This window comes from Schistocerca serialis, chromosome 4 (assembly GCF_023864345.2).
Source record: "Schistocerca serialis cubense isolate TAMUIC-IGC-003099 chromosome 4, iqSchSeri2.2, whole genome shotgun sequence".
Lineage (NCBI taxonomy): Eukaryota > Metazoa > Arthropoda > Insecta > Orthoptera > Acrididae > Schistocerca > Schistocerca serialis.
The window spans coordinates 583,864,640-583,869,182 of record NC_064641.1 but is presented as its reverse complement, the minus strand read 5'-3'; positions in this window follow the sequence as shown (position 1 = coordinate 583,869,182).

Sequence of the window (4,543 nt, the reverse complement as noted above, 5' to 3'; positions counted from 1 at the left end):
TGCTCTACAGTACTAGCATCAAGCACATCAGTACGTAGCATCAACAGGTTAGTGTTCATCACGAACGTGGTTTTGCAGCCAGTGCAATGTTTACAAATGCGGAGTTGGCAGATGCCCATTTGATGTATGGATTAGCACCGGCAATAGCCGTGGCGCGGTACGTTTGTATCGAGACAGATTTCCAGAACGAAGGTGTCCCGACAGGAAGACGTTCGAAGCAATTGATCGGCGTCTTAGGGAGCACGGAACATTCCAGCCCATGACTCGCGACTGGGGAAGACCTAGAACGACGAGAACAACTGCAATGGACGAGGCAATTCTTCGTGCAGTTGACGATAACCCTAATGTCAGCGTCAGAGAAGTTGCTACTCTAACGTTGACTACGTCAGTGTATGGACAGTGCTACGAGAGAACCAGTTGTTTCCGTACCATGTTCAGCGTGTGCAGGCACTATCAGCAGCTGATTGGCCTCCACGGGTACACTGCTGCGAATGGTTCATCCAACAATGTGTCAATCCTCATTTCAGTGCAAACGTTCTCTTTACGGATGAGGCTTCATTCCAACGTGATCAAATTGTACATTTTCACAATCAACATGTGTGGGATGACGAGAATTCGCTTGCAGTTGTGCAATCACGTCATCAACACAGATTTTCTGTGAGCGTTTGGGCAGGCATTGTTGGTGATGTCTTGATTGGGCCCCATGTTCTTCCACCTACGCTCAATGGAGCACGTTATCATGATTTCATGCGGGATACTCTATCTGTGCTGCTAGAACATGTGCCTTTACAAGTACGACACAACATGTGGTTCATGCATGATGGAGCTCCTGCACATTTCAGTCGAAGTGTTCATACGCTTCTCAACAACAGATTCGGTGATCGATGGATTGGTAGAGGCGGACCAATTCCATGGCCGCCACGCTCTCCTGACCTCAACCCTCTTGACTTTCATTTATGGGGGCATTTGAAAGCTCTTGTCTACGCAACCCCGGTACCAAATGTAGAGACTCTTCGTGCTCGTATTGTGGAGTGTTGTGATACAATACGCCATTCTCCAGGGCTGCATCAGCGCATCAGGGAATCCATGCGACGGAGGGTGGATGCATGTATCCTCGCTAACGGAGGACATTTTGAACATTTCCTGTAACAAAGTGTTTGAAGTCACGCTGGTACGTTCTGTTGCTATGTGTTTCCATTCCATGATTATTGTGATTTGAAGAGAAGTAATAGAATGAGCTCTAACATGGAAAGTACGCGTTTCCGGACACATGTCCACATAACATATTTTCTTTCTTTGTGTGTGAGGAATGTTTCCTGAAAGTTTGGTCGTACCTTTTTGTAACACCCTGTATAACGAATCAGTTTACAAAATACACGTATGTGATTAATTTATGCAAAAATTCATATATAGGATAGAAGTAGTTTTCCACTATAAAAATGAGTTTAGTTTAGATCTAAAGCTTGCTTTACTACCTATAAATATTTTTCTGTTGTTGGGCATATGACTATAAATTATGGTTGCTGAAAATTGAACTCCTTTCTGAGCCGCTGCCAGCTTTAATAATAAGTAATGAAATTCAATTTTTATGGTGCTTTAGGCATGGACATGACTATTGTTCCTAAACTGAAACTGATTATATATGACGTACGTCCTTGAAGAGGTACCTACAAGATGACTGTGGGCGAGAACCACATGTTAGTCCTACTAATTGCTTTCATTCTGTCAGTACTTTCAAAGTGGACTTCTTTCTTTCTCAGTGAAATAATAACAGTGTCTCAGCTGCAGCCACCAGAATACATTGGCTGAATATTAATATTCCACGTTAGTGACCTTTTTTTAATTCAGCGAACCATCGAACGTTCTCGCGGATTTAGGAACAGAACGAGAATAACATTCACAAACGCTGCAGCATATATTTTTGTCTTTTGTTGCCCTCTTTTGACAAACCTCATGTGGAGCATCATTTCTCAGAGGCTGGCGACGGTTCAAACCACACGTAAAGACCATTCCTGGGCGTTCGTAACTTCTCGCTTCCAGCTGCCAGCGAGCTTGGTAAGCCGCGCCATTTGTTAGGAACGTATACGACGGAGGACCAGAGGCAGAACGTCCCACAAAATGCCCAGTAAAAGACTAACAGCTGTCGCTGTCTTCACTACCTTCTCTGAGCCCTTTGTATTTGAGTCATTAATTTATTCTTATAACGAATATCTGAATACAACAAAGTTATGAAAACAACAGTTGCTACTCGCGATGTAGCGGAGATGCTGGGTCGCAGAAAGGCACAACAAAAAGACTGTCGGAAAGTTAGCTTTCGGCCAACAAGGCCTTTGTCAAAAAGAGACAACATACACACACACAAACACACACTCACGCAAACTCAACTCACACACGCATGGCCACAGACTCAGTCTGGCTCCAACTGCCAGAGATTGTGGTCATGTGTGTGTGAGTTGCGCTTGCGTGAGTGTGTGTGTGTTGTCTATTTTTGAGAGAGGCCTCGTTGCCCGAAAGTTAATTTTCCGACAGACTTTTTGTTGTGCCTTTCTGCGGCTCAGCGTCTCCTCTATATGGTGAGTAGCGACTACCCTTTTCATTCTATTGTTAGATTCCAACCTGGGTTTTCCACTGTTTGAATATCTGAGCACAAACGTTGTAGACACTTAAAAATTAGAAATGGTTAAAAAATGCACGAGAAACGCAACAGAGAATGCAAAGAATATAAATACAATAGAAGTTATGTAACGTGGCATTAGGCCAGATTTTGGTTACGTTTTGTGTCTATCCGTCGCAGCCGAGAGGCCGTGCCCTGCAGCTGCATAGTGCCATTCAGGTGAGGGTCTAATGTGCTGCACTGTTTACTCATCTCACGTATGCACCAAATGTCTCACTCTTTGACAAAAGTGCCTCCTTCACACGGAAATGGCGTCACAATAAAAACTATGTGTTTGACTTTCAGAAACAGCAGTGCGTTTCTTGAATAATGAAAAAATTCCGGAGTATCGCATCATTATAACTCCCATTTTCATACACCGTCCACAGATTCTCCTCAGTATACTTCTTTCGTGTGATCTCAGTCTACTTTCACCCTACTTCGTAATCGTCCAGGTTTCTGAACCATACGTAAGTACTGCCCGTGTCAGCGTTTTCTAGAGTCGGCGCTTAGTCTCTCAGAATAGAAGCCTGGATTTTAAATGTCGCAGCATTCCAAAATATCGTCGATTAGAAGCAATTATACGAGCCAAAATTTCAGTCGAAGTGCTGCTATTTGCTTCGATCTTTGCGCCAAGGTAAGTGAAACATTCCATACGAAAATGAGAATTGGAGAAGGTGAAGGAATGACGAGCTTTATGGCTACTATAAGGAGAATGAGGAGGTCAAGTTCATAAAGTTGTATAGATTGAGATGGGCTGGAGCTGCAATACGACTCGATGAGACAGATCAGAGCAAGAGGATGACCGAGATTGAGATGGAGTGACGAGGTTGGAGAAGACGCCGCCGAAGTTGGTTATCATAACGGGAGGTCTACAACGAAGTCCAGAGAGGAATGGTTCAAATGGCTCTGAGCACTATGGGACTCAACTTCCCAGGTCATCAGTCCTCTAGAACTTAGAACTACTTAAACCCAACCAACCTAAGGACATCACACACATCCATGCCCGAGGCAGGATTCGAACCTACGACCGTAGCGGCCTCGCGGTTCCAGACTGTAGCGCCTAGAACCGCTCGGCCGCCCCGGCCGGCCCAGAGAGGAATGGCGGAAAATTATCGAGGAGGCCAAGTCACATCCTGGGATGTAGTGCCAATGGGATAAGAAGGTCATGTCAGTACAAACGTATTGTGAATAGGTCCTTTTTATAACCATATCTCACTTATAACACACTCGCATAATGTTCTAATATTACTTTTGGTTTCGATATAGAAATATAAATTCCGTATATCAATGCAATTTTCTAAGGTATAGTAATTTGTGAAACAAGAAAAAAGTGAAAAAAACTGTGTTGCACTGTATTGTAATTTGCTTATTATTTAATGAGTGAACAGAGGTAAGAAGCAAGGAAGCCGATGATTTAATGTTGTGTCGAAGACTATATCAATAGGGTCAGGGTACACACTAGGATTGGAGAACGAAGGGTAAGGAACTCGGCTCGTGGCCTTTCAAAGGAACCATCTCGCAGTTTGCGTAAACTGATTCATATAAATTACGGACGAAGATTTGAACCGAAGTCCGCCTGAAACCGAGTCCAATGCTTACCATCGCGATATCTATGTAGGTGGAGTAGGGTATATGCCTTGCAAATGCAAACAGTCGAAGTTGGCTACTGCTGTAGATTGCGTAGCCGCGAGAGAACAATGACCATTGTTGCGGACACAAGGTGGCGAAGCAGTGCGGGCTGGTGCACGCAGGCGAGGCTGTGGCGGCTGCGATATCGCGCCGGGCAGGTCTTGTGGTCGGCACTGGCAGAAGACGGGCCGGCGAGATGCGGCGTCAAGACTGACGCACTGCGGAAGCGTAGGCTGCCAGCAGGCGCCCCCCAGTGTA